The sequence below is a fragment of the Salvelinus alpinus genome, chromosome 24 (assembly GCF_045679555.1).
Source record: "Salvelinus alpinus chromosome 24, SLU_Salpinus.1, whole genome shotgun sequence".
Taxonomy (NCBI): domain Eukaryota; kingdom Metazoa; phylum Chordata; class Actinopteri; order Salmoniformes; family Salmonidae; genus Salvelinus; species Salvelinus alpinus.
This window is the reverse complement of record NC_092109.1, coordinates 21,795,574-21,809,545: the sequence shown is the minus strand read 5'-3', so window position 1 is coordinate 21,809,545 and position 13,972 is coordinate 21,795,574. Positions and strand designations below refer to the sequence as shown.

The window sequence follows — 13,972 nt, the reverse complement described above, 5'->3', positions numbered from 1 at the left end:
GTGGAATGTCAATATACAAATATAAACAGCGAAAATCCTCAAAATATTCAGTTATGTGGTTAAGGAACGCACAGCTGTCAACTGTCACGAAGGTAGAAGGAACACACCCACGCTAGGATGCAAGCTTTGGCAAAGGGTTTGTTCAGAAGTGTTATCAAAGCGGTGCAGTGCGCAATCCGTGCTCGGCAGAGCACACATCAAGGACGCCTGACGGCACTGTGAAGAGAAACTGTGTTTATTTGTTTCTATATGTGTGTGTGTGTTTATGTGTGAGTGATTGAGTGTGTGTGTGTGTGTGTGTGTGTGTGTGTGTGTGTGTGTGTGTGTGTGTGTGTGTGTGTGTGTGTGTGTGTGTGTGTGTGTGTGTGTGTGTGTGTGTGTGTGTGTGTGTGTGTGTGTGTGTTCATGCATCCATGTCAGTGAGAGATGCACTGTGCCAATAGGCATCCTCCTTTCAGACCAGTACCCACATCAGTGTTACTCTTTGATACCACCAATGCAGCGTAAACTAGTAAACATACTAGTGTTTGTAATGTTTCCTCTGGAGACATACAGTACACAGGGCTGATATGACGAATGTGGAGACCCTTGCTGTGGGGCTCAGTTCAAGGCACAGGTTTAACAATTAGTGTTTATATGTTAGCATACATTATCAGGTGGGTTTGCTATGTACTCCCACAGCTGTTAGGATGAGTTTAAGTGATATCTCCTTCCGAATTTCATGTGTATCTGTGTGCAATATAGTGAAATGTTACTCTTTTTAAAAAGCACACATATCCACACGGCCACCATTACATATAGTACAGTAGTACTAGTAGCAGTAGACCTTGTTGTCCTGCTGCTCAGAGTTGAGCTGAGGCCCTAGCCTCTCTGGTGGCATGGCCTTTGCCCTGAAGGGCCGAGTTGGAGAGAGAGAAGACTGCCTGTGACAACCCAGAAATCCTTACTACTGATCTACTTCCCACCGACGGGACACACGCCTATAATTATAGAAAGCAAGCCTCTTTCGGTCCCAATTGGATTCTGGCAGTGGAGAGCCTTGACAACTGCAGGAACAATACGAACCCAGTCTCTCCAGGGCTGGAGGGGGTTCCTCCACAGTTTGACCCTACTGTGGAAGGCTGCTTAGCTTCAGACCTGCAGGAGGAAACCCAGGGTGGACTTTGATGGTGGTGGCTTGACCTCAGGCTGCTCCCCGTAGTCTAATTACACACTTACTGTCACGTTCCTGACCTGTTTTCTGTTTAGTTTTGTGTGTTAGTTGGTCAGGACGTGAGTTTGGGTGGGCATTCTATGTTGTCTGTTTCTATGTTGGTTTAGGGTTGCCTGGTATGGCTCTCAATTGGAGGCAGGTGTTTGGCGTTCCTCTAATTGAGAGTCATATTTAGGTAGGCTGTTCACAGTGTTTGTTTGTGGGTGGTTGTCTCCTGTGTCTGTGTATATGTTTGCACCATACGGGACTGTTTGCGGTTTGTTCATTTTATGTAGTCTGTTCCTGTTCATTTCGTTCTTCACGTTGTATGTAAGTTCATCGTTCAGGTCTGTCTACTTTCGTTTTGTTATTTTATTAGTTTTCAAGTATAGTTTGTTTCGTTTTGTCTTGTTAATAAAAGTTCATTATGTCATTTCAACGCGCTGCACCTTGGTTCAATCCCTGCTCCTCCTCTTCGGATGAAGAGGAGGAGGACCGCCGTTACAGAACCACCCACCAATCCAGAGCCAAGCAGCGTAATTTGGAGCAACGGGCAAGTATACAGGACTTGTGGAGTTGGGAGCAAATATTTAACGGAGAAGGACCATGGGCTAAAGTAAATCACCGTCCATGGGAACGGCTGGAGGCAGCTCGGAGAGCGGAGGAAAATAGAGAGGAACCGGCGTTATGAGGGGACGCGTCTTGCACGGAAGCCCGAAAAGCCCGTGAGTAACTCCCAAAAATTTCTTGGGGGGGGGCTAAGGGGTAGTGGGCCTAGGGCAGGTAGGAGACCTGCGCCCACTTCCCAGGCTAACCGTGGAGAGCGGGAGTACGGGCAGACACCGTGTTACGCAGTAGAGCGCACGGTGTCTCCTGTACGTGTGCATAGCCCGGTGCGGGTTATTCCACCTCCCCGCACTGGTAGGGCTAGATTGGGCATTGAGCCAGGTGTCATGAGGCCGGCTCAACGCGTCTGGTCTCCAGTGCGTCTCCTCGGGCCGGCATACATGGCACCTGCCTTACGCATGGTTTCCCCGGTTCGCCTACACAGCCCGGTGCGGGTTATTCCACCTCCCCGCACTGGGCGGGCGACCAGGAGCATTCAACCAGGTAAGGTTGGGCAGGCTCAATGCTCAAGAGAGCCAGTACGCCTGCACGGTCCGGTATTTCCGGTGCCACCTCCCCGCCCCAGCCTAGTACCTACAGTGCCTACACTACGCACTAGGCTACCAGTGCGTCTCCTGAGCCCTGTTCCTCCTCCACGCACTCTCCCTATAGTGCGTGTATCCAGTTCGGTGCCTCCAGTTCCGGCCCCACGCACTAAGCCACCTGTGCGTCTCCTAAGTCCTGTACACACTGTCACTTCTCCCCGTACTAGTCCTGAGGTGCGTGCCCTCAGCCCGGTGCCACCAGTGCCGGTACCACGCACCAGGTATAGAGTACGCTTTGAGAGTTCAGTGTGCCCTGTCCCTGCTCCCCGCACTAGTATGAAGGTGCGTGTCCTTAGCCCCGTGCCTCCAGTTCCGGCACCACGCACCAGGTCTACAGTGCGCCTTATCCGGCCAGAGCCATCCGTCTCCCCAGCGCCATCTGAGCCATCCGTCTCCCCAGCGCCATCTGAGCCATCCGTCTCCCCAGCGCCATCTGAGCCATCCGTCTCCCCAGCGCCATCTGAGCCATCCGTCTCCCCAGCGCCGTCTGAGCCGCCCGTCTGCAATGAGCCTGCAAAGCCGCCCGTCTGCCATGAGCCTGCAAAGCCGCCCGTCTGCCATGAGCCTACAGAGCCGTCCGCCAGACAGGAGCCGCTAGAGCCGCCCGCCAGACAGGAGCCGCTAGAGCCGCCCGTCAGACAGGATCTGCCAGAGCCGCCAACCAGACAGGATCTGCCAGAGCCGCCAACCAGACAGGATCTGCCAGAGCCGCCAGCCAGACAGGATCTGCCAGAGCCGCCAGCCAGACAGGATCTGCCAGAGCCGTCAGCCAGACAGGATCTGCCAGAGCCGTCAGCGAGCCATGAGCAGCCAGAGCCATCAGAGAGCCATGAGCAGCCAGAGCCATCAGAGAGCCATGAGCGTCCAGAGCCGTCAGCCAGCCATGAGCGTCCAGAGCCGTCAGCCAGCCATGAGCGTCCAGAGCCGTCAGCCTGCCATGAGCGTCCAGAGCCGTCAGCCTGCCATGAGCGTCCAGAGCCGTCAGCCTGCCATGAGCGTCCAGAGCCGTCAGCCTGCCATGAGCGTCCAGAGCCGTCAGCCTGCCATGAGCGTCCAGAGCCGTCAGCCTGCCATGAGCGTCCAGAGCCGTCAGCCTGCCATGAGCGTCCAGAGCCGTCAGCCTGCCATGAGCGTCCAGAGCCGTCAGAGAGCCATGAGCAGCCAGAGCCGTCAGAGAGCCATGAGCAGCCAGAGCCGTCAGCCAGCCATGAGCGTCCAGAGCCGTCAGCCAGCCATGAGCGTCCAGAGCCGTCAGCCTGCCATGAGCGTCCAGAGCCGTCAGCCTGCCATGAGCGTCCAGAGCCGTCAGCCTGCCATGAGCGTCCAGAGCCGTCAGCCTGCCATGAGCGTCCAGAGCCGTCAGCCTGCCATGAGCGTCCAGAGCCGTCAGTCAGCCATGAGCTGTCCCTCAGCCAGAAGCGGCTAGTAATTCAGAACTGCCCCTCAGTCCAGAGCTGTCTCTCTGTCCGGAGCTGCCCTTCAGTCCGGAGTTGCCCCTCTATCCTGAGCTACCTCTTTATCCTGAGCTACCTCTCTCTCCTAAGCTATCCCTCTGTCCTGAGCTATCCCTATGTCCTGAGCTACCTTGTCCCAGAGCTGTCCTTGATTCTGGTGTTGCCCCTAAATTTAGGTGGGGTTATTTGGAGGGTGGTCATTGTGGGGAGGATAGGGAAGCGGGGATTGATTATGGTGGGGTGGGAACCACGCCCGGAGCCTAAGCCACCACCGTGGTCAGATGCCCACCCAGACCCTCCCCTGGACTTTTTGGTGATGCGTTCGGAGTACGCATCTTGAGGGGGGGGTTATGTCACGTTCCTGACCTGTTTTCTGTTTAGTTTTGTGTGTTAGTTGGTCAGGACGTGAGTTTGGGTGGGCATTCTATGTTGTCTGTTTCTATGTTGGTTTAGGGTTGCCTGGTATGGCTCTCAATTGGAGGCAGGTGTTTGGCGTTCCTCTAATTGAGAGTCATATTTAGGTAGGCTGTTCACAAGGTTTGTTTGTGGGTGGTTGTCTCCTGTGTCTGTGTATATGTTTGCACCATACGGGACTGTTTGCGGTTTGTTCATTTTATGTAGTCTGTTCCTGTTCATTTCGTTCTTCACGTTGTATGTAAGTTCATCGTTCAGGTCTGTCTACTTTCGTTTTGTTATTTTATTAGTTTTCAAGTATAGTTTGTTTCGTTTTGTCTTGTTAATAAAAGTTCATTATGTCATTTCAACGCGCTGCACCTTGGTTCAATCCCTGCTCCTCCTCTTCGGATGAAGAGGAGGAGGACCGCCGTTACACTTACATCTATAGTGATAATCACTGTTACACAATCCACAGGCAATCTACAGGCATGGCTGGACCGTACCCTTTTAAACATTTATGGTGTTTTCACAGGTGTAATGAGTGGAATATTCCAAGTAGTTCAGAGGAGAGCCTCAGCGTTGGTTTCTTTTAAGCGTGCTGTGCTCCTGGATGTACTGCATAACTAGGACCAGCAGATTTTTATGGCCGTGTGTTTTACTGGGAAAAACTCTGGGTTGTCTGTTTTTCCTGGTCATGTGGACAAGAAAGAGTCATGCCTTTATGCATAACCAGATGACTATACAAGCAGTGGTGTAAAGTACTTAAGTAAAAATACTTTAAAGTACTACTTAAGTAGTTTTTTGGCGTATCTGTACTTTACCTTACTATTTACATTTTTTGACAACTTACTTTTACTTCACTACATTCCTAAAGAAAATAATGCACCTTTTACTCTGTACATTTATCCTGACACCCAAAGGTAGTCATTACATTTTGAATGCTTAGCAGTACAGGAAAATGGTCCAATTCATATACTTATCAAGAGGACATACCTGGTCACCCCTACTGCCTCTGATCTGGAGGACTCACTAAACGCAAATGCTTTGTTTGTAAATTATGTCTGAGTGTTGGAGTGTGCCCCTGGCTATCCGTCAATTTAAACTTTTACTTTTGATACTTACATATATTTAAAACCAAATACTTTTAGACGTTTGCTCAAGTGGTATTTTACCGGGTGAATTTCACTTTTACCTGAGTCATTTTCTATTAATCTATCTCTACTTTTACTCAAGTATGACAAATGAGTACTTTTTCCACCACTGTATACAACCATGAGCTGTGTGCATAAGTTATATTTTCATTGGATTTAGCTTGAGGTAAATAGAGGAAAGGAAAGTATGGTGCTTATTATTATTATTCAAGCCTGGTTGCCATTTCATGAATGCATGCGTGCGGCATATCTCTAAGATACCTGTGGTATTCAATCAAAAAAACGACTGTAATTAAATGAGTAATCAATGTGTGGTGGCCGTCTCTACATATGAAAGGCCTCTGTCCCTCACTGTTGGCTAGCTCTAATTGCCCTCATTTGTCATCAGCCTGTAGCTGATAAACTGGGGTTGATCAAACTTGCATTAGAAAATCATCCGATGTGTTGCAAGGTAAATATAGGCTTAGCTCCACCTGCCTCACCTTGTCTTACACCCACTCACCTATCACAGATGTGAGCTCTCTATGCAGGGAAACATATGGAATGTGCCTGTGCAGAGCTATAGCAGACGTGCCAGGGGATTATAGCTAGAAGCTCTTATCAAACAGAGAGTGATTAATGGTGACGGATATAAAATAGCATAACTCCCAGCCAAGTAATCGGCATCCATGTTTATGTATCAAAGTAATTATTCATGGGCAGACTTTAGCATGTTAACAGATTTGACTGTACTCTATATATTATTTAGCAGTAATTGCTATAGACGTTGACAGGGTTATGGTTGTCAAGATATGTCTGGTACATAACTCCCTTTCATAAGAACTTCTATCAATAATGAAATCACAGGGTATTTTTGTCATCCAACATAATGCACTAATAGATCAACTATCACATTCAATCATCAGTGTCAACAAATATCTCTCTCTGTATTTCTCTCATTCTATCTCTCTTTTTATTTTTCCCTCGTTCCCGCAAACAGAAGGGGTCTTGTGATAATGTATGTCATCTGCGCTGAGCACCAGAGCTGTCTGATGCCCTATTACAAACACAGAGATTGTGCTGTGATTCGTGAAAACAAACAGCATTCATTCCCACTTGTTTCCATCTCATTCCCTGTGGCAAACTCAACCCAGCCACTTGAATTGGAGGGAAAGAAATAAGGAAAAATAAAACTACCAGCATGATGCTCTCAAACTGCATATTGAGGGAAGCAGTTATATGATGGAACATGTTTTATTCCAGTGTTTCAGATCACATAAAACTGTAGTTATTGCAGATAAACTCAAGGGGGAATATATATGGAATAATATGATTATGCCTGCCTCTCGTACGTAAATGAAGAGATAATAAAAATAATAGGAATGGTTTAATCTTTGTGGCGTAAACATCCGCAAACATTTCTCACAAGTCCAATAAGTACCTGAGTGCACGAAAAACGGAGGACTATTTTAAAGATCTCATACCTTGTGTGTTGTGTCAATATATGCTGGCTCCTTTCCTGTTTCAAATTTGTTACGGGGAACGTATAGATTTCCCAAATTGACCTTCTCCTGTAATATACAGTATATATATATGTAACACATGTAAGCCCTTTACTATTGCCCTTTACTATTAACCTTGTGTTCTTTGAACTTTTGGAGACAAACCGACTGCATTAAAAACCTGTTCATACATTTTGTCATTCAACTTTCGTTGTTTAGTCATGGTGCTTTACACCTGTTGTGACATATATTGCATTATTTTAGTGCTGATTATTACACCTACATAAGTGTCAAAACCCACATTTATTGAAATAATATTTTGCCCTGCCAAGAAGTTTCCTTTCGTTTGAAAGTTTGTTTTCTAAATCCTTTGTTGTTGTTATAATGAATTCTTTACAGTCATGGTGTCACGTTCCTGACCTATTTCTGTTAGTTTGTTGTATGTGTTAGTTGGTCAGGACGTGAGTTTGGGTGGGCATTCTATGTTTTCTGTTTCTATGTTGGTTTAAGGGTTGCCTGGTATGGCTCTTAATTAGAGGCAGGTGTTTTGCGTTTTCCTCTAATTGAGAGTCATATTTAGGTAGGTTGTTTCACAGTGTTCGTTGTGGGTGGTTGTCTCCTGTGTCAGTGTTTGTCGCACCATACGGGACTGTTCGGTTTGTTTGTAAGTTCGGTCTTTTGTGTAGTCATTTTCCTGTTCGTGAGTTCTGCGTTTTATGTAAGTTCGCATGTCCAGGTTTGTCTACTCCGTTTTGTTGTTTTGTTAGTTTATAGTCAAGTTCGTGTTTTCGTCTTTTCTGTAAATAAATATGTCATCACAACCCGCTGCGCCTTGGTTCAATCACTACTCCTCCTCTTCGGTTGAAGAGGAAGAGGATTACCGTTACAGAACCACCCACCAATCCAGAACCAAGCAGCGTGAGTTCGAGCAGTGGACATGGGAGGACGTACTAAACGGAAAGGGTTGCTACACATGGGAGGAGATCCTGGCTGGAAGGGATCGCCTCCCATGGGAACAGCTGGAGGCGATTAGGAGAGCGGAGGCAACCGGAGAGAGGACCGCAATTATGAAGGTACACGGCTAGCAAGGAAGCCCGAGAAGAAATCCCAAAAATTCTTGGGGGGGGGCTAAGAGGTCGTGGGCCAAGGGCAGGTAGGAGACCTGCGCCCACTTCCCAGGCTAACCGTGGAGAGCGGGAGTACGGGCAGACACCGTGTTACGCAGTAGAGCGCATGGTGTCTCCTGTACGTGTGCATAGCCCGGTGCGGGTTATTCCACCTCCCCGCACTGGTAGGGCTAGATTGGGCATTGAGCCAGGTGTCATGAGGCCGGCTCAACGCGTCTGGTCTCCAGTGCGTCTTCTCGGGCCGGCATTCATGGCACCAGCCTTACGCATGGTGTCCCCGGTTCGCCTACATAGCCCGGTGCGGGTTATTCCACCTCCCCGCACTGGTCGGGCGACGGGGAGTATTCAACCAGGTAAGGTTGGGCAGGCTCGGTGTTCAAGGGAGCCAGTACGCCTGCACGGTCCGGTATTTCCGGCGCTACCTCCCCGCCCCAGCCCAGTACCACCAGTGCCTACACCACGCACCAGGCTTCCAGTGCGTTTCCAGAGCCCTGTTCCTCCTCCACGCACTCTTCCTATGGTGCGTGTATCCAGTTCGGTGCCTCCAGTTCCGGCACCACGCACTAAGCCACCTGTGCGTCTCCAGAGTCCTGTACACACTGTTCCTTCTCCCCGCACTCGCCCTGAGGTGCGTGCCCTTAGCCCGGTACCACCAGTGCTGGTACCACGCACCAGGCCTATAGTGCGCTTTGAGAGGTCAGTGTGCCCTGTCCCTGCTCCCCGCACTAGCCTGAAGGTGCGTGTCTCCAGTCCGGTGCCTCCAGTTCCGGCACCACGTACCAGGCCTACAGTGCGTCTCAGCCGGCCAGAGTCTGCCGTCTGCCCAACGGCGCCTGAACTGTCCGTCTACCAAGCGCCACATGAACTGCCCGTCGGTATTGAGCCTTCAAAGCCGCCCGTCTGCCATGAGCCTGCAAAGCCGCCCGTCTGCCATGAGCCTACAGAGCCTTCCGCCAGACAGGAGCCGCTAGAGCCTTCCGCCAGACAGGAGCCGCTAGAGCCTTCCGCCAGACAGGAGCAGCCAAAGCCTTCCGCCAGACTGGATCAGCCAGAGCCATCCGTCTCCGCAGCGCCGTCTGAGCCATCCGTCTCCGCAGCGCCGTCTGAGCCATCCGTCTCCCGAGCGCCATTTGAGCCATCCGTCTCCCCAGCGCCATCTGAGCCATCCGTCTCCCCAGCGCCATCTGAGCCATCCGTCTCCCCAGCGCCGTCTGAGCCATCCGTCTGTCCCGAGCCATTAGAGCCGCCCGTCTGTCCCGAGCCGTCAGAGCCGATAGTCAGTCAGGAGCCGCTAGAGCCATTCGTCAGACAGGATCTGCCAGAGCCGCCAACCAGACAGGATCTGCAAGAGCCGCCAAACAGACAGGATCTGCCAGAGCCGCCAACCAGACAGGATCTGCCAGAGCCGCCAACCAGACAGGATCTGCCAGAGCCGCCAACCAGACAGGATCTGCCAGAGCCGCCAGTGAGCCATGAGCGTCCAGAACCGCCAGTGAGCCATGAGCGTCCAGAGCCGTTAGTGAGCCATGAGCAGCCAGAGCCGTCAGCGAGCCATGAGCAGCCAGAGCCGTCAGCGAGCCATGAGCAGCCAGAGCCGTCAGCGAGCCATGAGCAGCCAGAGCCGTCAGCGAGCCATGAGCAGCCAGAGCCGTCAGCGAGCCATGAGCAGCCAGAGCCGTCAGCGAGCCATGAGCAGCCAGAGCCGTCAGCGAGCCATGAGCAGCCAGAGCCGTCAGCGAGCCATGAGCGTCCAGAGCCGTCAGCCTGCCATGAGCGTCCAGAGCCGTCAGCCAGCCATGAGCGTCCAGAGCCGTCAGCCAGTCCGGAGCTGCCAGTAATCCAGAACTGCCCCTCAGTCCAGAGCTGTCTCTCTGTCCGGAGCTGCCTTTCAGTCCGGAATTGCCCCTCTATCCTGAGCTATCGCTTTATCCTGAGCTACCTCTCTATCTACCTCTCTATTCTCACCTACCTCTATGTCCTGAGCTACCTTGTCCCGGAGCTGTCCCTTTATTTTGTGTTGCATATATTAGGTGGGTGGAATAGAGGGGTGGTCATTCTGAGGGGGATTAGCGAGCTGGGATTGACTATGGTGGGGTGGGGACCTCGTCCTGAGCCTGAGCCACCACCGTGGTCAGATGCCCACCCAGACCCTCCCCTAAACTTTGTGCTAGTGCGCCCGGAGTTCGCACCTTAAGGGGGGGGTTATGTCACGTTCCTGACCTATTTCTGTTAGTTTGTTGTATGTGTTAGGTCAGGACGTGAGTTTGGGTGGGCATTCTATGTTTTCTGTTTCTATGTTGGTTAAGGGTTGCCTGGTATGGCTCTTAATTAGAGGCAGGTGTTTTGCGTTTTCCTCTAATTGAGAGTCATATTTAGGTAGGTTGTTTCACAGTGTTCGTTGTGGGTGGTTGTCTCCTGTGTCAGTGTTTGTCGCACCATACGGGACTGTTCGGTTTGTTTGTAAGTTCGGTCTTTTGTGTAGTCATTTTCCTGTTCGTGAGTTCTGCGTTTTATGTAAGTTCGCATGTCCAGGTTTGTCTACTCCGTTTTGTTGTTTTGTTAGTTTATAGTCAAGTTCGTGTTTTCGTCTTTTCTGTAAATAAATATGTCATCACAACCCGCTGCGCCTTGGTTCAATCACTACTCCTCCTCTTCGGTTGAAGAGGAAGAGGATTACCGTTACAGAACCACCCACCAATCCAAAACCAAGCAGCGTGAGTTCGAGCAGTGGACATGGGAGGACGTACTAAACGGAAAGGGTTGCTACACATGGGAGGAGATCCTGGCTGGAAGGGATCGCCTCCCATGGGAACAGCTGGAGGCGATTAGGAGAGCGGAGGCAACCGGAGAGAGGAACCGCAATTATGAAGGTACGCGGCTAGCAAGGAAGCCCGAGAAGAAATCCCAAAAATTTCTTGGGGGGGCTAAGAGGTAGTGGGCCAAGGGCAGGTAGGAGACCTGCGCCCACTTCCCAGGCTAACCGTGGAGAGCGGGAGTACGGGCAGACACCGTGTTACGCAGTAGAGCGCATGGTGTCTCCTGTACGTGTGCATAGCCCGGTGCGGGTTATTCCACCTCCCCGCACTGGTAGGGCTAGATTGGGCATTGAGCCAGGTGTCATGAGGCCGGCTCAACGTGTCTGGTCTCCAGTGCGTCTTCTCGGGCCGGCATTCATGGCACCAGCCTTACGCATGGTGTCCCCGGTTCGCCTACATAGCCCGGTGCGGGTTATTCCACCTCCCCGCACTGGTCGGGCGACGGGGAGTATTCAACCAGGTAAGGTTGGGCAGGCTCGGTGCTCAAGGGAGCCAGTACGCCTGCACGGTCCGGTATTTCCGGCGCTACCTCCCCGCCCCAGCCCAGTACCACCAGTGCCTACACCACGCACCAGGCTTCCAGTGCGTTTCCAGAGCCCTGTTCCTCCTCCACGCACTCTTCCTATGGTGCGTGTATCCAGTTCGGTGCCTCCAGTTCCGGCACCACGCACTAAGCCACCTGTGCGTCTCCAGAGTCCTGTACACACTGTTCCTTCTCCCCGCACTCGCCCTGAGGTGCGTGCCCTTAGCCCGGTACCACCAGTGCCGGTACCACGCACCAGGCCTATAGTGCGCTTTGAGAGGTCAGTGTGCCCTGTCCCTGCTCCCCGCACTAGCCTGAAGGTGCGTGTCTCCAGTCCGGTGCCTCCAGTTCCGGCACCACGTACCAGGCCTACAGTGCGTCTCAGCCGGCCAGAGTCTGCCGTCTGCCCAACGGCGCCTGAACTGTCCGTCTACCAAGCGCCGCATGAACTGCCCGTCGGTATTGAGCCTTCAAAGCCGCCCGTCTGCCATGAGCCTGCAAAGCCGCCCGTCTGCCATGAGCCTACAGAGCCTTCCGCCAGACAGGAGCCGCTAGAGCCTTCCGCCAGACAGGAGCCGCTAGAGCCTTCCGCCAGACAGGAGCAGCCAAAGCCTTCCGCCAGACTGGATCAGCCAGAGCCATCCGTCTCCGCAGCGCCGTCTGAGCCATCCGTCTCCGCAGCGCCGTCTGAGCCATCCGTCTCCCGAGCGCCATTTGAGCCATCCGTCTCCCCAGCGCCATCTGAGCCATCCGTCTCCCCAGCGCCATCTGAGCCATCCGTCTCCCCAGCGCCGTCTGAGCCATCCGTCTGTCCCGAGCCATTAGAGCCGCCCGTCTGTCCCGAGCCGTCAGAGCCGATAGTCAGTCAGGAGCCGCTAGAGCCATTCGTCAGACAGGATCTGCCAGAGCCGCCAACCAGACAGGATCTGCCAGAGCCGCCAACCAGACAGGATCTGCCAGAGCCGCCAACCAGACAGGATCTGCCAGAGCCGCCAACCAGACAGGATCTGCCAGAGCCGCCAGTGAGCCATGAGCGTCCAGAACCGCCAGTGAGCCATGAGCGTCCAGAGCCGTTAGTGAGCCATGAGCAGCCAGAGCCGTCAGCGAGCCATGAGCAGCCAGAGCCGTCAGCGAGCCATGAGCAGCCAGAGCCGTCAGCGAGCCATGAGCAGCCAGAGCCGTCAGCGAGCCATGAGCAGCCAGAGCCGTCAGCGAGCCATGAGCAGCCAGAGCCGTCAGCGAGCCATGAGCAGCCAGAGCCGTCAGCGAGCCATGAGCAGCCAGAGCCGTCAGCGAGCCATGAGCGTCTAGAGCCATCAGCCTGCCATGAGCGTCCAGAGCCGTCAGCCAGCCATGAGCGTCCAGAGCCGTCAGCCAGTCCGGAGCTGCCAGTAATCCAGAACTGCCCCTCAGTCCAGAGCTGTCTCTCTGTCCGGAGCTGCCTTTCAGTCCGGAATTGCCCCTCTATCCTGAGCTATCTCTTTATCCTGAGCTACCTCTCTATCTACCTCTCTATTCTCACCTACCTCTATGTCCTGAGCTACCTTGTCCCGGAGCTGTCCCTTTATTTTGTGTTGCATATATTAGGTGGGTGGAATAGAGGGGTGGTCATTCTGAGGGGGATTAGCGAGCTGGGATTGACTATGGTGGGGTGGGGACCTCGTCCTGAGCCTGAGCCACCACCGTGGTCAGATGCCCACCCAGACCCTCCCCTAAACTTTGTGCTAGTGCGCCCGGAGTTCGCACCTTAAGGGGGGGGTTATGTCACGTTCCTGACCTATTTCTGTTAGTTTGTTGTATGTGTTAGTTGGTCAGGACGTGAGTTTGGGTGGGCATTCTATGTTTTCTGTTTCTATGTTGGTTTAAGGGTTGCCTGGTATGGCTCTTAATTAGAGGCAGGTGTTTTGCGTTTTCCTCTAATTGAGAGTCATATTTAGGTAGGTTGTTTCACAGTGTTCGTTGTGGGTGGTTGTCTCCTGTGTCAGTGTTTGTCGCACCATACGGGACTGTTCGGTTTGTTTGTAAGTTCGGTCTTTTGTGTAGTCATTTTCCTGTTCGTGAGTTCTGCGTTTTATGTAAGTTCGCATGTCCAGGTTTGTCTACTCCGTTTTGTTGTTTTGTTAGTTTATAGTCAAGTTCGTGTTTTCGTCTTTTCTGTAAATAAATATGTCATCACAACCCGCTGCGCCTTGGTTCAATCACTACTCCTCCTCTTCGGTTGAAGAGGAAGAGGATTACCGTTACACATGGTTTTTTCCATCATATTTTAAATAACTTGTAGAAAATACACTTTACGACACTGTCATGAAGCATTATGACCATCATCATCATACAAGCCAGATAGGCCTGTCACGTACGTGCCCTTATATCAGTCATCAGTCAAAAAGAGGGTTTCTTGTCCTGCTCCTGAAATCTGCTCCTGCATTCATCCCAGTCATCAATAACAGAGCATTAGGGTAGGCACATGTCTGACATCAATGTGTGCGCAATTACAATAATCATTTAATATGGTCAATTTCCCAAAACATTATATAACATAAACATACTGTTGACACGTAGGCTATGGCGTAATGGAATGTTATGCCTTGTGTGGTAAGTTTTATGGGTTTTGACACTCTTAT

General features: G+C 51.9%; 1 protein-coding gene across 1 annotated transcript in view; it reads left to right on the top strand.

The window, feature by feature from the left end:
• The window catches only part of LOC139552311 (BMP/retinoic acid-inducible neural-specific protein 1), a 142,424-nt gene that overhangs the window by 121,356 nt on the left and 7,096 nt on the right, over positions 1–13,972 (top strand). The gene's annotated exons all lie outside the window — the stretch shown is intronic.